The sequence below is a fragment of the Eublepharis macularius genome, chromosome 7 (assembly GCF_028583425.1).
Source record: "Eublepharis macularius isolate TG4126 chromosome 7, MPM_Emac_v1.0, whole genome shotgun sequence".
NCBI classification, from domain to species: domain Eukaryota; kingdom Metazoa; phylum Chordata; class Lepidosauria; order Squamata; family Eublepharidae; genus Eublepharis; species Eublepharis macularius.
The window spans coordinates 56728912-56754511 of record NC_072796.1 but is presented as its reverse complement, the minus strand read 5'-3'; positions in this window follow the sequence as shown (position 1 = coordinate 56754511).

Genomic DNA, 25600 nt, shown 5'->3' with positions numbered 1-25600 from the left:
GCGCCAGGAATGACTGTCTGTACTTATGAATGTCATTTGATTAGCTCCTCAATCATGGACAGAAGATCTCATCATGGAAGGAGGGAAAGGAATGTGCTAAGTGGGGATGACTCAGCCAGGTCTTTGTTGCACTGGACCCTTCTGGGGCTGGGACGGCAGTAAATCCAATCAAGCCGCAATCACTCTGCATTCCAGGGGAGCATGCCTGGTTCTCCCAGGCGGGATGTAGCAATGGCAAAGGATCTTTGGTGACTATACGGTAGCCATTTTAAACTCCAGAGGCTTGTACACTTTTAATATTACACACAGCTATATGAAAACTGATGTACAACTGGCAAAGGCCGGCCTGACTGCTTACAGTGCCTCCAGTGTAAGGAAAGCCCCCCCCATCAGTTTCTCAAATGGATAAGTTTAACACACTGGTTCAGGCTCTAAGTTTGCACAGGCCTTAAGACCAGGCCTGTTTTGAAAAAAAGTTTCTTGGCTTGCTAATTAGGCTAGGGATCCCATTCCCCTGGTGGGGGTAGGGATCCCCCATTTTTGTCCTCCACTCCCGCCTCCACTTACCTGACCAGCAGGAGAGGAAAACATGGGAACGGGCCTCCCGGGGAAGTGCAATGACATCACTGACATCATCGTGCTGCCCTGAGAGCACTCTCACACTTCACCACGGGCCAATTTGGCACCCAGCCTGCTGTGAAGCATGTGCACACTCCTGCAATTGCATGGTGATGTCACTGGAAATGATGTCATCATGCAGCTATGGGACCACGCACGCACACCACACATGAGTAAAAACTGATGAGGGCAAGAAGAAGGTAATAGCCAGGTCTCCCCTACTCCAGCCAGGAGGGTAACCCTAAATCAGGCACACCTGCAAGTCCTTGCTGTTCTCTTGGGAACTGGCCTTGACAGTACTGGTGGAGGGCAGCTCTAGACATTTTCAATCAGTACTTCCCCATATTTCTCATACTAGCACCGCCAATTAAGTACTAAGCCCTGATTGGTTCATGCACTGGTTGATCTGACGTAACTTAGGCCTGAAATGGCTGTTTGATTGTATCGTGGAACATCTCTGATATCTATCTACCAAAATGTGTAATATAGTCTTTGCCTCCATGCTTCCTGTTTTCCAGCATGACAAGAACTGCATGGCATGGCATGGATTAGACTGTTATTAAAGCCTTCATAAGTACTGTCAGTTATGAAGCCAACTTAGAGAGCACTAGATAGTCAGCTTGCAGTATTCTAGTTTAAGTTTATTTAGAATAGCCAAGCTTTTATTTGTTTTTGTGCTTGCCTTAATGCCTACCTGAAGAGCGGTTCCTGCTCAGCTTATGCTCCTGAAATCTGCCTTTAATAAATTACAATATATTTTACTTGTCTGTGTCCAGAGTTATTTGTTGAAGTGTGCACTCCCTCAGAAAGAACCCAGAGGCTGAAAAACCTCAAACAAATAGACACCCAGAGCCCTTGGAAGCTCCTAGGGGTCCTAGGAAGGCTGTGTTCAGTGCCCAGGAATGGGAGAAGGGGGACTAGGGTTTGGAAAAGGTTATGTGAAAAACTTCAGCCTGAGAAGTAAGGTTGCTAACTTCCAGGTGAGGCCTGGAGTTCTCCCAGGATAACACATCCAAACTACAGAGGTCAGTTCTGGAGAGTGGTCACTGTGGCAATACATCCATGTTTAGCTCCCTTTTCTTTCCAACCTCCACCATCCCCAAGCACTTCCCCCAAATCTCCAGGAATTTCCCAAGCTAAAGTTGCCAATCCTCGAGAATGCCAGTTTTCCCATAGGGGTGGGGGATCACCTGCCCTGGATACTGTTTCCTGCACTGTTATTGCAGCCAGTGGGAGAAAAAATAATGGCAAAGGCTCTATTGGTGATGCTGACTGTGGCATTACTTCTGGGGAAAACCCAGATGTGACATCAGTTCTCACTATGGATTGCCAGAAACTATTGTTTTACCATAGAATTTACAGCAATTCCTAGAGAGGTTTGATGTTGCTCCATTCCTAATATTCCTGCTCCCCCTTCAGTTTCACCAGCTGCCAGTCAGCAGCTGGCAATGCTAGCAACTCTAGACTCTGGAGATCATCCTCAGTCTGAATAGACAATACTGGCTTTGATAGACCAAAGGTCTGATTCATTATGAAGCTGCTTCATGTGTTCACAAATGCCACATTGTAATCCCTTGCTTCAGTTCTTGTTTGGGGCTAAATCAAAACTTTTGAATGATCCATAAACCAAGTCTGGTGTTCACAGATGATCATCAAATGAGGTTATAGTTTTCAGACAGTCCAAACAGTGATACTACAGTTCCAAGGTAATGGTACTCATGGTACTGAAGCTAGACTTATGGAGATGCAGTTCCAGCAAGAGAAGGAAGAGAACATACCTGTTCAGGGGCATGGTGAGCAAAACAGCAAATCTGAGAACAGACCTTCTCTTGTGGGGCTGCTCATCCAATGCCCGGCCAATTGAACTCACTTGTGTCCTGTAAAAGACAGTCCCACACTCCCTATAAACACTTGCCTTGCGGGTTTCTTTTCAGTTCATTTTGTTCTGAAACAGTAATTATCACTTCACAGTGAGAAGAGCAGGAGTGTTAGTGTTGGTGAGAAATGCAGCATTCATTCTCAATGATAATTCTCACCTATTGGAACTATACTGAGCAGTTTTAGCAATTATAAAATGGAACATAGCAAAATGCCTCACAAAAAGTTTTCAAGCTTTGAATATCTCTCTCTCTCACACACACACACACACACACACACACACACACACACACACACACACCTTGGTATATTGTGGTTTCTTCTTGTTCTTATAAAGCTATATAACAGTAAAAATTCATAGCACTGATAACTTTAATTTGTTTTCAGTCTGTTAAAGATAAATATTAAATATTATGTTTTAAAAATCAAATATATTTAATTTTGCACTATTTGAAATAGATCAATTAAAGTGTGACTTAGTATGAAGTGCTAGACTCAGTGGGTGGACCATTGTTCATATTCTTGCTAATCCATAAAGCTCAGTGGATTCTGTTGGGACCAACCATTTTCTCTCAAAATAACATACCTCACAGGGTTGTTGTAAACATAAAAAGAAAACCAAATACACCTGCATTCCCCTCTCCTAAGAGTAACAGTGAGGTAAAAAATGTAATAAATAAAATATTGATTTTTTCTAAAAGCAACTTTATAGTTTTTCAAGTGATTATTCACATGCCTTTCACATACGTTGAAGAAAGACCTTAAACATGGAAAAGAATGACTGCCAAAACATAGAATTTCAGACTTGAGATTTCAGAGATATAGAACAGTGGGTACAATCCTAAGGATACTTTCCTGAGAGTAAGCGCCGCTGAATAAAATTAGACTTGTCTGGATACCTCTGTTTAATCTTGTTTCCATTGCAAATTTAGGGCAACCAGATGTCAAAAATATCTATATTTAAATGTCACAGTCAGTTCAGACTTTGGACACAAGAAAATATAAATATTTTCATGCCCCTCTCTCTTGAGTCCACAGATTTGGCAAAAGCAATTCCTTGACCAGTTTTCAGAAGTAATGCAGAAATTTATTTGGAAAAAAACATTCAACATGTCATTCAAAGGATGGAAATCTTAACAGACCTACCAGTATGCTACCAATTTTCCCAACACTTTATCTAAATTAAAATTTGATAAAAACTGGCCTCAAATGCTAGATTTTACCCAACCAGCCCCTGCTGTGACCTGTCACTTCTGCATCATGCCAGGAATGACATCATTCCCAGAGCAAGGCAGAAACTTTCTGGAGTGTGCATGCACTGCATGCCTGTGTGAGGTAATTGCTCCTGTCATCACCCCTGTGACCCCTCCCCCCGTAACCCACTTTGAGGCCCCTGTAGACCTGGTAACCTGAGTGCTATCTATTCTCTACTATTCGTAGTTTAAATGTGTATTTTTGAAGTATGACACTACAATTTTAAATAATGTTTCTCTACCCACTCCTTAACAGGTTAAAAAAAATCTAGAAGTGCAAGTTGTATGTGAAAGATTCTAAAAGTCTATGGTGAAACCAATAAGCACTTCTTGAATACATCTTAGTGCTTCATGTCTGTTCTATGGCTTCTTTCCGAGAGTGCTCAGTTGCCATCAGTCATGCTTATGAGATTAAAACATTGTCTCTATGAAAAGAATACATCTAAATTGTTATGATCTGTTTTGTCATATGCTTTTTTACTGAGTCACCTAATAAGTTGATTCTGCCGTGTTAGCAGTTCTAGATTTCCAATACGGAAAGTTCACAAGAAATATAACCAAAGCAAAATTTCAAAAGCTATCAAACTTTGATCTTGAAGGAAGAGTAATTGTTGTGAATGGGCAAGTATTGCATATTGTGCTTCTTTTTATATTTAATTTTCATATTCGTTTTGGCTCTCCTTGCATTTGGTTTTGTAGATTCAGTTGTATTGTGTACATATTAAACAATTTTATTGATCATTTATATGGTCTTTATATATGCAGTGTTTTTTTATTTCTAGGTCTGATTTATATATATCATATAATGCTGCTTTATTGACAAACAAATAACATCAAAATGCATATACTTTACAAGAAAAATTGGGTGCAAGGAAACACGTGTTTGATTTGCAGATAGGAGAAATGAAGCATAATTGAGACCTTCAAAACCATCCCTAATAAGCACCTCAGGAGCTGATGGTGGGTCACCACTGTGCAAAACTTTCTAACATATAAATACATTTTCAGTAGATACTTAATATCAAAATGGAAGATCAGCATTTTGAGGAGGGATATGGGGTGGATTTATTCTAGTTCCAACAAGAATCAAGATACTGGGGTAGGTCCTGGGCCTATATAAGACAAAATCATTTTGACATATTAAAGAAATCATCCTCACTTTGATCTGTAGACTTTAATTTTTTTTCAAGTACTTTTAATGTTGTTGAATACAAACCTTATTATACAAAATAATACATGCTTAGTCCACATACCTTTTTCATTTTAATTATTTATACTTCCTAAATCCTTTGCTTCCCCCCCCCCTTTATTGTGGAGAGTGGAGTTCTGGCTGGATTTTCTTTCATTAAAAAGAGCCTTCTGAACTGCAGTCTTACATCTGATGCATCAGTAGAAACATGAGCCACTGGGATAGTAATAGTGTGCTGAGAAATAAATCTAAAATCCACAGATTAATTCCAAGCTAACAAGTCTGAATCCAAAATCTTGCCACGAGTGAGCTCCTGAGAGTACACAGTTTTGTTCAGGCAGAGTTATGCCATTAAAATGTTCAGAATCCTTATAACATTCAAGGCCTCTTGGTATTTTACTGTTACATTCATGTTTTGCATAGGTCACTCCATAGAACAAACTGTGTGCCAATAACTGAAATACTATGGTTCATGCTTTAGCAATGCAATTTGCCCAGCTGACCCTGTAGCAGTTTGCAATGTGATATAAACTGTGAGCGAAATGATATCATGTCCTCTGGCTGTTTTTGACCTTTAAGGAATACCAAGTTGCCTGAGGGATTGGATGGATTCTATAGCCCAGAGCTGGCTATTACATTACTACATGGACACCATTTAAATCAATCATGATAGTTGCTTTCCTCAAGTGCTGTGCTGCAAGGTGATTAACACACACCATATGCCAATAGCCACTACACTGAGCTATTTAAAGCAACATCTACATAGTTGCTATAAAGTATAAGCTGACTGCCTGTCCCTGACTTTCTCAAGACCCCTGCATTATGTATCAGTTGACAGAGTAAAAACCTGTACTACAGCCCTCACTGCTCCCAGCCACAGTAGGAAGGTAGTGAGGGCCATGAGGGCTGCTGGCATGGAGCCAAACCCACTCACGGCTCCTTTGCACTCCATCTCCACCAGCTTTGTCACTGCCATGGAGAAATAACCATCCCTATGCACCCTGCATGCCTCCTAGCTACAATGTCACCCTGCAGGTAAGTCAGCAAGCACATGATTCCATCCACCTTAAACACTACCTTGTAAGGATGGCAAAGATTGCTAACCATTTCTCATAGACAAGGCTGACTATTGATACATAAGTGCTTCACTTAGTAATCTAGGGGTCTTTTCCTAAAGCATACAGAGCTACTGGGGCTGGCCTATTGAAAATATAATCAGTAATTTCCTTTAACAAACTGTAATAAAAATTGAAGAACCACCTGAGCTTCCCTCTCCCCTCATTTAAGAATGTCATCCTTTTATTAAGAAAGAAAGTAATTTTCTCCCGTAATGCAATGTACATTACCTTATTTTCTTGACCAGCTGTGCTGGCAGCCATCACAAAAGGGATTTTAATTAGCTGGACCATTCGTCTCTTCCAATATGGCAGTTCCCATATTCTTAAATGCCACCCTGCAATGATTGAGAAACAGTCTCATGTTATTAGTAAATGCCTATTCAAATGCTTTCTAAATTTATCAGCTAACTTATGCACTTTTATTGCTGTTAATGCATCACAGTCATACATTAATTAGTGCTCTTAAAGCTAACGGAGAAATGGGTCTGTGACAACAGCTGCAATGTATCAAGTGGGAAGCAAGATGAAAAATGGGTCATTGAGTGTTTTTATATCATCAAATACATTCGTGACAAAAGCTAACTCTGCATTATTGACTGAATAATTTAATCATGTCATGTCATGGAGTACTTTCCAAATAATAAATTGCTAAAGCTTAGTAAGTTATTGAGCACTCTTAATCTCAAGAGACTTGTGGGCTTCCAGCAGACTCCTGCTCCCCTATCCTTCAGAGATGACAGGTACTACAGTGCTCATTAAAACCTGCCACAACAAGTTGCTCAGGAACATTTTTCTTTGTAGAAAGCAGAACATTTTCATGACCAACATCTATGGCTGATAAACTCTGTTTTCTTTTCATGCCATGCAGTGACCCAGACAGCGTTAGTCCATGGTCCATTTAGTCTAGTACAGACTGTATTGACTTCCATGAATACATTCTAAGCACTAATTTGGCATGATGTAGATCGACTAGATAGTGGATCTATGATATAGTGAATAATTTGAGTTAAGAATTAATTCTGAACCTTTGATTTCAGTACTCTGATTGAGACCTTGATGTTTTTAAATGTCGATGAATGAAACATTGGTAGGTATTAACTTCAAAAACTGCATGCTGAGATTACACAAAAGTATACTATAAATATCAAAATACAAAAATTTGACTTTTTTTCTTACTTTCAGAACATAAATTATTTAATCATTTAAAAGGTAAAATGTATGAAACTCAAAACAGGGTAAGTTTATGAATGTTGCATATCTATAGTATATAGATATCTATAGTAGTATATAGTATCTATAGATATGCAACATTTATAAACTAAAATATAGTTTAGGTTTCTGAGTGACTGAAATCTTAAAAGATGTAATCTAGCCCCCAAATGTAAGAGTTTAAAGTCACTGCTGTAGTGCTTTGTTTACTAAAACTTGCAAAGGATGTCCTATATAGATTCTACATACAGCCTAAGCATATCAGACATTCACAGCTAAACACAGACTTTAAAGCCAATGTACAACCATTCCATAAACAGCTGTAGTTCCTATGGATTGGTTGTATATGTTATTGGCTGCTGAACAATTTGGGCACATAATCCAGATTGACCTAAATCACTCTTCTAGTGTCTGCATAGCATATGTACCTGTGCAGCCATCAGGACATCCTACAACACACTATTCAAATTTTGTGTAGCTCAGGATACTGCGGGATTCCATCACTTGCTTCCTTAGAATCTTAAAGACTCCAGGATTCCTCCTTATGTACATGTGTGAAGAAGATAAAAGAGTAAGGTCTTTCAAAATGCTTTGGGCAAGAGCAGACCTTGTTGGAAGCTGATCTACTTATCCAAACAAACTCTTGATGAGGATGAAAAGAACCACAGATGGTAATCTACAAAAAACAGCCCAGCTAACTTGACTGCATGGAAAATAGCAAAAGTTGATTTGACTAGACTAGCCTAAGCAGGCTGCCAACAGGGACCATAATGACCAAGTTTTCTCAGCACAAGGTGGAGAGGCAGGTATTTATATTCATTCGCTTCCATTGTCAGCAAGAGCAGGAACAAAATGTGCTGTGTGCTCTTAAAAAACATGGGGAACCTTCACTGCAAATTGAGATGGCTGCTAAATTGACTCGGCAGATCCTATTATTATTTATTTAGTGCTAGAGGTAAAGCATGGCACTTTAAAGACATGGAGTATGACAAGGTCCATGCCCTAAGGAGCTTCCAATCTAAATTAGAGAGCAACAGATAATAAAATCACAACCTGATAGGCAGGTGAGTGGGAAGGAAAGCACAGAAACTCAGTAAGAGAGATGGCATACTGTCCTCAGGAGAGGAATATTTTGCAAGGAAAGCACGTCATATCATTTGCTTTTTTGTCTTCAGACATACCTGGCGGCTTGTCTATTTATTGCTTAGTTTTATTTACCATTTTATCACAGGACTTCTGCACAGTTTATAGCAGAACACCCCATAAAATATGATGCCAGTGTAAAGCGAAGCAATGTTGGTTTATTAGAATAAACATAAGCACAGATAGAGAGGTGGAAGGCACATAATGAACTAAAAGTGTCTTCTTTCATGATAAGGGGAAAAATTATGAGGCTAAGTTAATGGAAATATTTGCAGGCTATAAATCAAAATTATTTTCTTGCAGCTATATTTGCATATTAGACAATGATTAAACCATGAAGTAGTTTATTATCATTTTAATAGGGAAAGAAAAATAGATGCTTGGGTCAACAGTGACTTTCATCTTGAGTGAGGCTATCAGTTTATCACATTTTTAATTTCAGCCTTCTTCAAAAGAAGCTGGAGAACATGGTTCACCCTTGCTCCATTTGAGTCACAATACCCCTGTGAGCTGAGATCAAGGGACGAGGTCAAGGTTATCCTTTATGGCTTTATTGCTCAGTAGTTGTTTGAATCTTGATCTTAACCTAGCCACTAGATCACAATGGCCATGTGATCCTATTATCCCCTTCTAAGTCCTATTGGCTACAATGGTGGATTTCCCTCTTAATGTCTCATTTTAACCTGATTGTTGCAGCTGAGTTAATAGTAGGATTGTAGGCCAGCATGGATTCACCAGATTTTCAACAGTCAATGAACATAATGCATGTTGGGCCTTCTGCACCACCATGTCCTATTGCTGATCTCTGTGAGATGGGCATAACTTATTTATTTATTTAGATATTTATACCCTAATTTCCTTCCGAAGCAGCTTCCTCCCTCCTCTGTCTTATCCTCAAAAGAACAACCTGGTGAGTAACTAGCTCAAGATCACCCAGCAATTAGGGAATTTATAAAATTGTATTATTCAGGAGGGCATTTGAAAATGGTTAAGGACAGCAAATACAGTTTTATTATTGGTGTGGATTTTATTTTCATTCTTATGTAACATGAAATTGTTATATATATATTTATTTAAATTGTGCCATTTTTAAGTTCCATTTGAAGGAAAAAGCAGGATAAAATTTTTTGGTAAACACATTCTAAGGATTGCTTTTTATTTTGGATGTTGTACCATGTAAAAATACTCCCCTATACCAAGCATATACCATAGGTCTGTGGAGAATGGTGCATGTACATTTAAGACCTGCTTTTCTTACCAGACGACACAGAAGCGCTTTGCCATAAAAAGGGTCAACTGACAGATCCATGTCATTCTGTAAACTGATGGGAGATATCTTTACTCTGAACTCAGCTACTTGTCAAGTGCCACAAAAGTGGGAGATAGTCCTCAGACTCATAGGAAGGAAGGAAGGAAGGAAGGAAGGAAGGAAGGAAGGAAGGAAGGAAGGAAGGAAGGAAGGAAGGAAGGAAGGAAGGAAGGAAGGAAGGAAAATCATAGAAATTATCAGAAAATGTAAAAGATAAGATTAACATGTCTGCTTGCACATATCTTTTAAGATTAAGGGTTCTGTTCATGTAATGGCTATGAATTCTACCAACCTGTCCCTTGATATACATCTTATCCATAGTCAGCATACTCAGTTCTGCTCCCCCCATCTCCAAAACCTATATAGTACAAAACATATTATCACAAACAGTATCCTGTAAGTATCCTGCAGTATCCTTTCAGTACTCTAGAAAACTCAAGAAACTGAACAAAGGGACCTTCGACATGGGAAGGAATAAAATATCTACCCCAGCTCACCGGAAAACATAGCTGGATCAGCTCAAACAGGATTATCTGTTCTGCTAAGCTCTGTGTAATGACACCATTCAGTTTCACATGCATCCATGAGCAATGGCTAGCTCATCTGCCAGTAAAGAACTGTGCCAAATGCTTAATCCTCCCTATAAAAATTATGGAGTGGAACCTTGCTTTTTTAAAAAATACAAGAAATCTATATCTAGCTCTCAGCTTAATCCTCTGTTGCACAGAATGGTGAAAAAGAGAATCCTTTGGTCAGAACAAAGGTCACTTGAAGTCCTAGGGCTGGTGTTACCATTCTTGTTTTATTTCAACATTGAACAAAACCGAAGCCTGCTGTCATGCATGACATACTAAATAGAGAGAGGGAGGAGCTTGGCTGGGGAAATGAACAGATCTGAAGTGTAATCTCACGTTCTTTCCAAGATATTTTTTTTTCGCAGAAGCACAGTCCAATGATATTACTCAAAGAAGCTGGGGTAGCTCTCTCTCAGAGACCCAGCTGCAGTTTGGTTATGTGATTGCTTATTAAAATTATATATATATTTCACTTTCCCAGAACAATTTTTATTCGAAGTGGTGTGTGACAAATTATCTCACTGTTATCCCATGGCTTTTGTATTATCCTAGGGCCTTTGTGATCTGTTATCCCAGGGCCTTTGTGATGGCATACCTCTGATTAAGTTTAGGGATTTCTCCCCTAAATAATTCAGAGGTTAGGACAAATGCTGCAACATCAATTGAAACAAGTGGCCACATTTCTACTGATTGAATAGTTGTGAATTAAACCCAATAGTTAACATTTCAATTTCAGAGAGACCTAGATTTTTCTGCTGAATCTGAAGTCAGTTTTCCAATGAAACCCTAGCTGTTGCATCACTATGAATAACTTCCAACTTGTAAAAACAGTATTACGCTTACCTGTAACTGCTGTTCATCTAGTTCTTCCGTGCAGGCACACGGGGGACTGCGGACACACAGGCCTGCCAATTTTGGAGATTTTATATTGCTCAGAACCACTCGGGGGTGCCCTTGCCTCTCATCTCGCATGCATGGTAGCTTTTTCTGCAAAAAAACAGCTCTTAAGAGGTGAGGCACCCCCGACGTACCCTCAGTCCTCTTTTGCCATCAAGCCCTAAGGTAAGTACCAAAGACATTAACGGGGAAGGAGGGAGGGTGTATATGCCTGCATGGAAGACCTAGATGAACAACAGTTACAGGTAAGTGTAACACTGTTTTTCATCCATGGTCTTCCTGTGCAGTTCCACATGGGAGACTACAAAGCTTAATTACCTGGGTGGAGGTATTGACTAGTTGTCACAGGAAAATTGATTGTAGAACTGCTGTGCCCACTGCTGTCTCCTTTCTGTCTAGGACGTCAAGGGCATAGTGATTAACAAACGTGTCAGCTGATGTCCACGTCGCAACCTTGCAGATGTCCTGGATCGGGACCCTCTCAGGAGAGCTGCCAATGACACCTGAGACCTGGTGGAATGAGCATGAACTTCCAACGGACAAGGAAGTTTGCAGTTCTATAACACAACAAAATAGTTTGAACCACCCAACGGGGCAAGGTTTGGGGACCAGCCTTCCTACCCTTCTTTGGGCCTGAGAAGCACACAAATAGGTGAGAATCTATTCTAATAGGCTTTAAGTGATCTAAGTAAAAAAGGATTGCCCTACATACATCTAAAGAATGAAGGGCCTTTTCAGCCTCCGAATTCTGGTTATGGAAAAAGACTGGTAAGGATATTTCCTGGGAAAGGTGGAAGTTAGACACCACCTTAGGTAAAAAGTCTACCTTTGTCCTAAGAACCACTTTCTCCTCATGGACTTTCAAATAAGGGGGTTCACAGCATAACACAGCTAATTCCCCCACCCTCCTGGCCGAAGTAACAGCTACCAGGAATGCTACCTTCAAAGATAGGAAGCACAGGGGGCATGTGGCCAACGGTTCAAAAGGTTTGGAAATGCGTTTGGTCAGAACCAAAGGTAGGGACCACTGTAGGACTATAGCCCTGACAGGTTAAAACAAATTATTTAACCCTTTTAAAAACATTTTGAAAGTGTAGTGAGAGAAAACTGTTCTTCGATCTACTGAGGGATGGAAAGTGGAAATGGCTGCAATGTAAACCTTTACAGCTGAATTAGACAAACCCCCTTGTTTAAGTTCCCAAAGGAAATCTAGAATGTCTGATAGAGAGGAAGAAAAAGGTCCAAGCCCCTCTCCTGACACCAAATGTTAAATTTATTCCACTTAATGGTGTAGGATTGATGAGTGGACAAATGTCTTGCATTTTGTAACACAGGGTCACTTCCTCCAAGAAGGTGTGCCCTGAAGGATCAGCCAGGCAGTCAGTTTGAGTTTCTCTACTCTGTGGTGAAATACTCCTTTCCACAATAACAGATCTGGTATCATCAGGAACTGGTACAGTCGAGACTGCAACCTCAGGACAGTGTGGAACCATGGCTGCCATGGCCAGTATGGAGCTATCAGGATGGCCGACGCTCCATCCGCCTGAATCTTGCTGATCACCTTGGCAATGGGGGAAACATGTAAAAGAGGTAAGTGGACCACTTTAGTTGAAATGCATCCCCAAGTGACCTGCAGCCTATGCTGCCTCTGGAACAGTACTGGGGAGTCTCGTATTCTGCTCGGAAGTGAACAGATCCACATCTGGAAAACCCCACTCTGAGAATACAGGGTGTAGATAAACGTCTTGCAGGGACCACTCGTGATTGTCCCCCTGCAACCTGCTTAAACAGACTGCCACCGTGTTGTCTATGCCTGGGATATGGACTGATATCATCCAAACTGAGTTGTCCATGGCCCAGTCCCAGAGTTTCATCGCTTCCTTGCAGAGTCACCGATGCTGTGCCTCCTGTTTGTTTATGTAAAACATTGTTGTATTGTCTGTAAGTATCATGACAGTTCTGTTCCTTACGGTATCTGCAAATGAGATAAACGCATATAATACTGTCCTCAATTCCAGAAGGTTAATATGCTCTTGTTGTTCAGATGCATCCCATACACCATGAGCACAATACTCCTTACAGTGAGCCCCCCAACCAAGGGTGGATGCATCTGTAGTAACAGAGACATATGTCTACAACCAAAACGAACCCCCTTAAAAAGATTAGAATCGACTTCCGGAATGAAACAGCAACGCCACAGCAGCTGAGTTCTATGAGCTCCCTGCTGTGAACTTCCTGGTTCCTTGGGACCTGAGAATTCAGGCCCCCAAGTCCCCCCCGGAGACGGGAGGCAAGCTGGAACAAGGAGAAGAGCCCAAGGGGTCTGGCAAACTACTGCTTGATTGTTATTTTCTGTTCTATTATTCTTACTCTCTACCTCTACCACTATGAAAACCTAAGTACACAAGTTTGGAGGGTGTGGCCAGAACAGAGGCAAGAAAGAGGAAAATTAGCACAAAAATACTTCCTTCTTATATAGATGTGTACCATTGTTTGATTGATATTTACTGTTCTGCTAGTCTCACTTTCTGCTCCTAGAATGACTCATATATAATATATATAAAAGAAAAGAATGTTAGAAATGACCTAAGGAATAGAATAAGTGGATTAAAAAGCATAACAATTAAGTAATGTTTATGAAAACAAAAGGGAAACTTGAAGGTATATGGGGCATTAACTATATACTTAGTGACTTTTTATACTTGGATTGACGTATATCTGTCCTGCGGTGAACCTGCTAAAATTTGACTTCTTGTTGTAACCCTTTCCTGCTACTATAAAAACCCAATAAAAATTGATATAAAATAAAATTTTTAAAAAAGAGTAGAATCAATCATCCACCAATCTAAAGAATCTAGAACTTTTCGGGACATATTCAACTTCTTGAGCTGGGAGTCCTGCTCAGGGCAGAACACAGAGCTAAACCAAAGTTGCAATGGGCACATATGTAGTCTCGCTAGGGGAACTACAGCAGTTGTAGAGGCCATGCAGCCCAATAAAGTTTGAACCAGACGGGCAGTTTGGAACCTGCATCTTTTGAATCTTTTTTATCAGTGTCTTTATCTTTAGGGCTCTCTCTGAAGGCAAAACCCCTGTATTCCGTACTCCATCAATAACAGTTCCAATGAACTGAACAACCCTAGAGGCGTCAAGTTTAGATTTCTTTTGATTGGCAAACAAACCCAATTTCAAACAGGTGAATAAAATTATGGAAACTTGTCTAGACACATCGGCAGTTGACTGACTGACAATCAACCAATCATCCAGGTAGGGGAAAATGCAACACCCCTGGATCCTCAGGAAGTCTATTACCACTGCCACACATTTAGTAAACACATGTAGAGCAGTGGATAATCTAAAGGGGAGAACTCTATATTGGAAGACTTGTTCCCCGTAGGTAAAGTGTAGGAACTTCTTGTGTTCCTCAAAAATCGAGATATGAAAATAAGTGTCTTTCAGGTCTATCACTGCAAACCAAGATTGTGGCGGCAGCAATGTCAGCACTGTCTGCAGGGTCACCATCTTGAACTTATGAACTCGAATGAACTTATTCAAATTATGGAGGTCTAAAATAGGTCTAAAACACCCATCTTTTTTCTCTACCACAAACAGGTTTGAATAGAAACCCCAGAGTGAAGATTGATCTGTAACTTCTTCAATGGCTCCCTTGACCAGTGTCAGGTTCTGATTGTGTTTAAGCCAAAGAGACTCCATTTTAACTTTGTCAGTGTGTCAAGTGTGCTTCTTGCAGGTGGGGAGATTGCTGCTGGGAGCCTGGAAGAGGGAGAGAGACTGTTATCATCTGCATACCTTCGCCTTCCTGTCGCCCTTGAGAAACTTTCCTTTTCTCACCCTCAGGCCGTTTGTTTTGAGAACTAAGGGGGAGGATGGGGCCTGAGGGAAAATGCATACTCTGTACCTATTCCTTTGCTTGGCATTCGTAACAATTCTACAGTTCAGCTAAGATCAATGTATCTTGGAATGTGTACTCCATTTGTTGACAATCTTTAATAAAGCCTTTTGAAATCAATGGACTTTTGTCTTATTGCAAGAGGTGGGCTAAGTTGCAACTTTTGGCAAGCCACAGTCTGACAGCCAGAAGGGCTGATAACACCGCCAACACCCCAGGTTGGGCCTTTTTATCAGAAAAAACAGGGAGTCGTAAGTAAGGCAACTGTAAAAACTCAACTTTATAACCCATTTGAACAATTTTCAAAACCCAAGCATCAGAGGTGATCTTGTACCATTCTGCAAAAAATGAACTCAGCCTGACTCCAAACATAGGATCAGGTCCCTGTAATTGTCAGAATTGTTTTTGGGAGTGGGCGTGCTCCTTCGAATGCTGCTGCTGAGCTCCCTGTTTGGCCTTATGATTTTGCTTTGTCCTAGGAAAAGACGACTGAGGGTTCTGATAGGACCGTTGGGTATGGTAGACATACTCCTGGTAAGGATGGAAGTGGTGCTGACAACCCCATGAGAAGGATATATACTGGAATCCTCCAGAAGAATGATGCTGCTGTAGCTGGGATATAACTCCATAGGTGTGAGCAGTAAGTCTGTCCTTCCACTTCTTAGAGAGATAGTCCTCCGTTTTCTCTGAGAAGAGAGTAGGTCCCTCAAAAGGGAGATTTTCAACCTTGGTCTTGGTCTCTGCTGGCAAGGCCATGGTTCTCAGCCAGGCAAATCTCCATAGGACTACTGCAGAGAGTATCGACCTTGCAGAGGTGTTCTCTATATTTCTGCTAGTGTTGATTTGATGGCAAGACAAACATACCGCCTCTTCCTGGATGACCTTGAGAAAGATTTTTTGATTCTCAGGCAATTTAGGAATAAAGGTGGCCACCGTATTCCAGAGTAGCAGTTGATAGGCTGCCATCATGGCTGCGTAATTAGCTATGTTAATATTAAAGGTGGTAGAGGAGTACATCTTATGCCCCATAGCATCTATCGTTCTCTTCTCCTTATCCAAGGGCACCGAGAGAGACTCTTGCTTAGGCTTGGATTGCATTTCCTCTCTGACAAGTGCCGAGGGAGGAGGATGCAGGGATAGGAACAAACAGGGGTCATTCTGGGTCCTATACAGATTTTTGGTCTTCCTATTAGTGGCGGGAGTGGAAGCTGGTTTCAAAATTAAGCCCTTAAGCAGGTCCACAAAGCCCTCAATGATAGGAAAGGCTATCCTGAATAAATGTGTTGCAGAATCTTGTCTCTCAACTTCGGTTCCGTAGATGTCACATCTACCTCTAGAGCCTTAGCCATGTGTTGCAGCAGTTCTGAATATGCACAGAAATCATTTGTCGGAGAGGCTTCCTCCGAAGGACCAATCACACCCTCCAGAGAGTCGGATGGAGGCGAGTCGTAGGGCCTAGGTTGCAGGGAGCCCTCCTCAAAGCCCATCTCCAAGCCACGTGGGGTTCTTCTAGAACCGGCATAGGAGTATGCCCTCATCAAAGGGGACCTCGAGCAATCCCTCGTCAGACGTTTTGAGTAGTAGGAGCCTTCTCTGTGATGGTGACACAGAGCCACATCCTCACTGTCACGGTAACTCAAAGTAAGGGCTACCCTCTCCATATAGGTAAGGGCTCAACCGATGTCTGGAGCATCCTCACCCTTCTCAGAAAGAGTGCGATGACCATGAGCCGTGGTACAGTGACCTAGAACGCCTTGATGGAGTAGGGGGCTTATCTACTAGAATCATATCCTCCTCCAAACCACTCTTAGAATGAAGGGAACTGTGGGGTGATGAATGATCACCCGACCCTCAATGCCTCTTATCACAGGGCTCAGATCTGACATCCCCTTGAGGCTCAGTAGAAGTCTGAGAGATCACACTTTCTAAGATCGCCTTCTCATGCTTCGAAGAATGATGTCTTTTCTTCTTCTTTTTCTCCAAATTCGAAGGTGGATCCGATACCACCGCTGGTTCCAAGGCCTTCAGAACCGAGGAAGTTTCAGTTTGCTAATTTCAAGGGGACCTTCAGTCTGAAGACACGAGGGACATGGAAGGCGTTCTGCTTCGAGGAGTCTTGGAACCTGAAGTGTTCGATCCGGAACCGTCCCATCAGGACAGGGGTGAATGGTCCGGGATAACAGTCAGTGCCAAAGGTGTCTTGGTCCAAGGAGTCCTTGACTCCAAGGGAGTCAGATCTGAGGTAGGTATCGCCAGCACTGAAGAGCTGTGGGCCATTGAGGCGATCGGATCTGAGGATGGGCGCAACTCCATATGGGCTGGGGATGGACAGGAGCATGGTGTCTTCGCTCCCGAAGATCCGGGATTGGGTACAGTCGAAGCACTCTACATGGCAGAAGTCTTCATCCCAGCTGGTGAGTCAGTCGCAGCCATGGCCCATTGCCATAACGAGGCCTGCAATCTCCCTGCCTGTTCTTTGCTGGTCTTCGGGGTGAAGGTACAGCAGTGTTTGCATGCCTGTGTGTTGTGAGTCTTCCCCAAGCAATACAGGCAGTTCAAATGACCATCAGATCTTGTCATTTTCCTATCACACGAGACACATCTCTTAAACAGAGCCTTCACCGACATTTTCACCAACACTGAACAAAGCACCTCAAATGTGAATGAGCTATAACCTCCAGTATCGGTGGCAAAAGAGGAACTGAGGGTATGTCGGGGGTGCCCCACCTCTTAAGAGCTCTTTTCACTGGGAAAAGTGGCCACACATGCGCAGTGAGAGGCGAGGGTGCCCCCTAGTGGTTCTGACCTATATAAAATCTCCAAAACTGGCAGGCCTGCACGTGCACAGTCCCATGTGTGCCTGCACAGGAAGACAGTGGATGAACTGTTAATTAGTGCCACACAAAATGTCTATTACAAGGCTCAATGTCTATTACAAGGCTCAATCAATTTACATTATCTAGAGGTCATCTGAAAACCAAAGCCTCCTGGCAATTTTTAATATAGTTCACTTTACTGAGCCCACCAAATTTCTGCTTCTGAGGCTTGGAATGTAAAATTCATCAACTCATAATGCTTGCATTAATACAAAAGCCAATATCAAATCCCTGAGTTTCCCCTCTAACTTGAGTTGTATATCTGAAGCAAAGACAAGAGAACTCCTCTCCCTATGTTGCAAAATTATTTTCTTTTTTGTTCATTTAGCACTGTCAAAACACCAGGCGTGATATGAGAAATGTAATGTCAGAACACCCTGGGGATACCACAGTTCCCAGGTTCCATTAATTCACCTTAGAATTATTATGCTGAGGCTTAGCATTCAGTTAGGGTCGTCTCCACCTTCTGTGTCATCTGCAATTGAACACAAGTGCAATAGAAAAGACCATATCCACTTCCAGCCCTGCTGTCCGTGATATCAGACCAGATCAGCAATATATTGTTGGATGACACTCCTCCTGACCCAATGGTCATTGTGAGTTCACTTATATAATATGGTACCATTATTGAGTATATTGAGATTTAATTGAAAAGTACATTTAATTCTCCCTATATACCAACTTGCTGATAATGGCAGTTTAAAACTTTGTAAATATTAATCTCTTTGGGTACGATATCGCTGACATTGTTCTACATCATTCTCATATTAAAGTCTTCTATTTTATATTCATGAAGTGTGCAAATATGAAAATTTTATGTACGCAATATCGAGCTGTAAATACCTGTTACCTGGATTCATAACTAAAGAGAATGCATTGCTGTCATCAACAATTCAGGGGCCCACAAATCAAATTTTGCAGACCAAGAGCATTGTGATTAAAATCATGAAGCTGGTATATAGTTAAGGCTGAAAAGGTTTGGCTGTATTGTTTATTTTTTTCATTTGATCAATGTTTCTCATACTATTTCAACTAACATTTATTAGTATAGGTTCAGTGAACCCAATGACAATTTAGGACAGAGGATGATTCATTACTACAACAATGATTTGATCTCCAGCCTTTTAATATGGTTTTGAATGTAGTTTAAACTGTGGCCATGCACGGAACATGCAGAGAATCAAGTATGAGTGCTAAGTATGGAGACTTGCTACAGATTTTTAGATATTGAAAAGTATTTTAGACTGAAAAAGGTAATAGCTCCTTACCTCTCCACTAAGAAGAGCATAACTATCTCAAAGAACTGGTATATAATCATTAGCAGAGTTACACCTGTCTAAGTCCATTGGAGTCAACAGAGGATTGTACTGTAAGAGAAGAAGCTGCAAACTGGCTTAGATCTCACCACCATCACAAACCCACCATGTGGCCAGTCTGACTCGGGCCTCCATCAGCAGCATAGGAACAATATAATGGAGATCAGCTTTACATGGATATTGTAAGGATTGCAACAAATTAATATGTGTGATTTAAGCACTGAGGTAATAATTATTATATTATTAAATTATTGGGCAAGTCATGTCGCTTGAATGTTCAAAACAAGTCTTAAGCATCTTCCTAACTCTATGAACAGTTTGCCAATGAACCCATTAACCAAAGGAGCTGTGCATTTCAAAAAGGGGGCTGGAGCAGGCTGAGCATCAACCTAGAATACTTTAAATATAGAATCACCTTCCTTAGGATTAATAATTGGCATATATAGCTTTCCCCTGAAGAAAACGGTTGCTTTGGAGAGTGCACTCTATGGCATTCTACCTCTTCTCCCAAGCCCTGCCCTCCCCAGGCTCCATCACTAAATCTCCAGGAATTTCTCAACCCAGAGCTGACAACCCTAAGGGCCCTGTGATTGGTTCAACCAGCAAGGCCCTTGTATCCGCTTAGGGTTTAAATATCCTGAACAGAAAAAAGAAGCCGCACCTGAGTCCAGGCTGCCTGCAGCTAGGGCTTGAGTGGAAACCAATACTCCAAAGAACTACATTCAACAGAGCAGAGACCAGGCCGAGTTAGCAGCAGTTTGGGCCACAAGCCTCATACTCCTGCACTGTTGTGCTGCCTGTTCATTGGCCTCCCGTCAGTGCTGCTCCTGCTGAGTGGGAGTTCTCACCTGGAGAGTGGTCTGAGGTCTCGATCTACAGGGGAGAGGGTGGCTTCCTCTTGAGCCGAGGTCTTAGGAGCAGGCCCCTCAGCCAAGCCCAGGAGTTCTGAGTCAGGATTCAGTCTTTCACTGCTGACTGTCTTCTCAGCCCCTGTTCCTCTCACAGGGAGTTCCTCTCCTGTTCATCCACTGAGGAATCTGTTCCTTTGACCCTGGAGAGGTCATGACAAGAGGCAAATAAATAGCTCCTCATCCAAGAGAGATAGAAAGCATATTCTGTCACACCGATGCAAAAATCATGAACAATACAGAGTTGTAGCAGATTGGTTGAACTGGCAAAGCCAAAGGAAAGAATAAACTATGAGCTGCCCACAGCTATTACAAAGGGTGGAATAGAAACATTTAAAGTATCTTTTGCCAAACAGTTCACATCTCATTAACGCCAGCAGGAAAATTTTATGACTAACAACCAAGTTCTGCAAGGAAGACATTTATAATGTTATGAAATGTAAATTATATGGTGCCATTAACCTTTGCCCTTAATATAGTTATGGGTATTCCTCGTAGATTGTAATCTGTAATTGAATAAAGGCTCGACATGTATTTTGGGACAAGAGGTAATGTTGTAAAAAGTATCGAATTTGACAATAATAGAGGACATACAGCTGCTCTAATCTGGCATTGTGTATTATTGACAATTACGGCTCTTATTTAATTTTCATACTGGAATACATGCCAAATGCCTGTAAAATAGAAGCATCTCCAATGCAAAAATCTAGATCAGCCTGCCTTTCAAAAGTAGGCATTTAACATTCGCTTCACTAAACAAGTGTTTTTTGTAAACAGATTTTTTAAAAACATCTGTCATTGTAGTGCCTTTGTATGCCAAGTATTGATTCATCCTGTGATATATGAAAGGATATTTGTGTAAATACTGAAGAATTTTTCATTTTTGCCTGTGGATATGCCAAGAGGAAATGTGAGGTTTGGTTACAATGAAGAGTTTATATCACACTCTACCAGAGCAATGCTCCATTTAGTCTTGACTAAAATTAACTAGATCATTAGCTAATCTAACCTAAATTAGTCTGATGAATATGGACCAGACATAACAGACTTCATCTCATCTAAGTGTTACATGTTACACAAAATGTGAAAGATTAGAAAGACTATACTGACTGAAACTCAACCTGGCAATCTGCAGAGAAATAGCAGCAAAAATGGGTGTTTTTTCTTTATATAAGAAGGAGCAGTTAAGAAAGATTTTTGCAGATTTGAAGAAGCAGTGGGAGAAGAAGTAACGTTTCTGTACAAGGAAGGAGATGAGCACTTAGAACTGGAAGCTACACACATGACAGCCTAAATTAACCCACAACCCTCCCCCCATCCCCAGAAAAGACCTTGATTGTAAATCTGTACTTGGTAATATTTCCACCACAGCTCATTGTGCCTTTAGCAGCTGCTTGCTATAGACACTCATAGGTGATACTGTTTCTTTCCATCCTGTGAAATCTTCATTCGCTAAAGGCACAAAAGCAGACCAGGATGGGTTTTCTGTTAGTAATCTGACACACATCTCATATAATCACATGGTGATTCTGTTAGACTAGCTGAACATTGGTGATGAACAAACTTCCCTTTAGTATGAATCATTTTTCATTATGTCACCTTGCCCATATTCGGCATTTACCAGTATGAATCTGTCTGGTTGGACAGGGGATGAAGGCTCAGGATTTTATAGGGCTCTTTACAAAAGGCTTGAATCTGTTTGGACAAAAGGGTGGTTTTATTGGGACCAAGAAAATGAGTCTAATGTCTGAGCACATCCTAACAGCAGCTGTCAGTCTTGGCTGGCTAATGTGGAGAATGCTGACTGTGAAGATGCAAAATTTAAAATATATCTTGTTTTTAACTGCAAATGGAGTGAATTTAAGAGCAGGGGAAGTCTACTTGAATATTATAGCAGAGAACATAATATTCTGAGGGCAATGTTTATGATGTTCTGGAACAATAGACATCATTTATTTATTTGCTTTCTCCCTGAGACTCAAGGTGGATTACACAGTGTCAGTCAATGCGATCAACAGCTAGGACATTCAATAGGATATGGATTTCATAAATCTGAAAATAAACATTAGTGAACTTCATGAATGTTTCCTGATCCTGAGATAGTCTAGAGCTAGTATGGGGTATGTAGGGTATGGTTAGGGTTTCCAGGTGTCCACCAGTGACAGACAAACTCCTGGTGGTTTGCCCCCATGTCCACTGATTGCTGGTGATCAGCAAGGGGTGGCAAGCTGCCCAAGGATCACCCACCACCAGCAACCCAGGAAAACATGTGGTGCACATGCTCCCAGAGTGTTATGATGTCACTTTCAGAAATGATGTCATTGTGCTGGCTGCAGGAACACTCTTGTACTTTGTATAGGGCCTATTTTGGCTCCAAAGAGGCCAATTCTCAAAGAATGACATCAGTTCCACACACATGAGGGGAAGATCTCTGGTGAATACCAGCCCACCCTCTTGCTGGTTGCCTAGGAGACCTGGCAATCCTAGGTATGGTCATGAAGTCATTCATCAATATGTATAAGAGTGAGAAGGAATCAGGCAAGAATCAGATATAGGGAAGCTATTCTAGTTGTCTTAAGCCTCCAAAGAGGTTCCCTATTGGCATAAAGGGAAGGACAATGTTAGTAAAGGGACAGAGACTATGCTCTGTTCTACTGAAACTTATTTCCTTGTACCTGTCCCTTTCTAGCCCCTTCAGCTACAGTAAGATCTCATTGAAGGTGTGAGAGCAAATGTTTTTGTATGGCTCTGTGAGATTCTTTCCCCCATTCTTGAGCTTCAGCTCGGGCAGCAAATTACATTCAACAATTGCAATATACATTTTTCAAATAAAGAATTGTCATTCATAATGACTCCAGTCATTATATCAGAGTTTGAGGCTCCTACTGGCACCATCATCTATCTATCTTTCTTTCTTTCTTTCTTTCTTTCTTTCTTTCTTTCTTTCTTTCTTTCTTTCTTTCTTTCTTTCTTTCTTTCTTTCTTTCTTTCTTTCTTTCTTTCTTTCTTTCTTTCTTTCTTTCTTTCTTTCTTTCTTTCTTTCTTTTTCTTGTGAAAAAAGAAAACTCTTCCTTTAAAAGAAAATCTACAGAGAAAGCACTGATGACAATTTATTTTAATGGGTAGCAAGTCATTATAGCTAGTGCCCCTTTACCTCTCGAGCTTTTGATGTGTAAATAATGGATAATATTTTTCCTTATGTAGACAATATCATTAATGGTGAAATTATTATAAATAGAAAAACAGTATGGACAAACTTTATTGTGTTAGTCTGAATACATATAAGAATATGCTTCACACTGGGTGTCATGCATATTGTCCATAAAAAACACATTATTAAAAAAAAATTGCTATAAATATTCTAAGTGATGTGTGAGAAGATGTGCTGTAACAGGTTTTTTTAACAGTTTATGATACAGTGTTGCCCAGCAACGACATTCATTAGAGCTACAGGAACAAGGTAGATATGGCACACAGTCACGTGTATCTTTCCACATTTTTTTAACCAAAAATAGTTTAGTGTGGAGAAGAGTATGAGTGAAGGAACAGGAGGGGAGGAGCTACTCTTGCCCTTATATCAGGTGAAAATAGGACCCATGAGCTGCATTTCTCATGGAATCTTCAAACATCTGAAGTTATCTCAAATGGGTTGGACCCAGCCAGGTTTTTCTCTCATTATTACTTAATTTCCTTCCCTTACTACAGCCCCCATCCCACATGGCTTTTGTTCATGAAGGTTCCATGACTTCCAACATAGCCTTGTGGTTGGTCAAAGGGGATGCTCTCCTTTGTTTTGCACCAGGGAAAAGCTGGTTGGATTCAACCCAATGTTTATTCTTCATAACATTCAACATTAAAAAAATGAAGAGCTAGGGCTGCCAATATTTAAACTGGTTCTTCTAGCTGTTCCTTTAATATCAGTTTGATCTGGAGCACCTATCAGATGATGTTATTAGGCTCCATGCCAAGAAAAACTTCAACTAGAGATGAGCATGAACTGGAAAAAAATCTGAACTGCGCAGTTCATGGTTCATCGTGTTTCACAAACCCCGAACCCCAAACTTTCACGAACTTTCCCCGGTTCACGAACTGGTTCATTGGTTCATGGTTTGTCACTTCCCAAAGCCCTAGAATGGCCCCCTTCACAGTCAGAGATGCCAAAGTGGCAGGGACTGTAGATCAGAGTTGGCTGAGGACAAACAAGCAGGAAAGAGTTGATTCTGTCTAACAGCAAGAAATGCTGCCATGCCCCCAAAGTGGGGATTACCCACAACCCTTTGCATAGATGCTGCCCTTCCTGGCGGGCCAAGCTGCAAGATCTCAGCAGAGGTGTGGAATCCCTGTTTTTAGCTCCCTAGAGGAAACCTGGTGGGTTTTCCCCCGATACGTCCAATTGAGTAAACAAGTCTCCCTCTCAGAAAAGCTGCAGAGGAAGGTTTGAACATGTGTAAAAAGAAGGTGCATCATAGAATACCATCTCTCATCTGGGAGGAATGATGGGTGGCCAGAGCTGCCTATCAAGCTTTGGAGGGCTGAAATTGGTGTTTCCAGGGCTGCAGAAGGTCCGTAGAAGTTCATCCCCCCCTCCGCCATTGCCTAGAGAATTGATTGGTGCCAGGCTGTCTGCAGTGAGGAACTGAAAAACAAACCAATGAACTGGCCTAAAGTTTATCACGGTTTGGTAGAAATGGGCTCTGATGAACCACCAGTTCATGAACCACAAACCAGCCTGGTTCGTGATGAACTTTGGTACATATTTCGGTTTGTGCCCATCTCTAACTTCAACTGCAAAATTTATGTATATTAAACATCTATTAAAGAGACAAGATATTATTTCCTGATCAGTTGCCAACCTTATTTGTGATAGAAAACCATCTCTGACTTTATATTTTGCCAGATTCTAAAGAACCATTATATGTTTTCTTTGGGAAAAAAACTAAACAGTAAGATGTTGTTAAATAATAACATGGGCACACCAACTGTTATTAGGGATCAGTGACTCCTCCTTACTTAATTTCTTTTTTAAAAATTGTTCATATTTTTGTCAATGGCTTTGGGTCTGTTGGTTCTGCATGTTTGCTTGTATTGTGATTGTTGCATTATTGTTTGCATTGTTGCTTTACAAGATGTACCATATTAATACATAATTTATATAGTGTCGATAAGCACAATGTATGCCATTTATACATATAATGCTGATTTATTAATGCATAGGTAACATTAAAAAAATCATAAATTTGATGCAAGAAAACAAAAAAAATCACAGGTTCCATTTGCTCAAAGGAGAAGTAAAATGATAATGACACAGAATTAAAATAGCAAGTGAAAAAGAAATCCAAAACCATCCCTAATTATTACATGTTGCTGTAAGAAGGCACATAAAAGCAGGTGTTGGTACTGC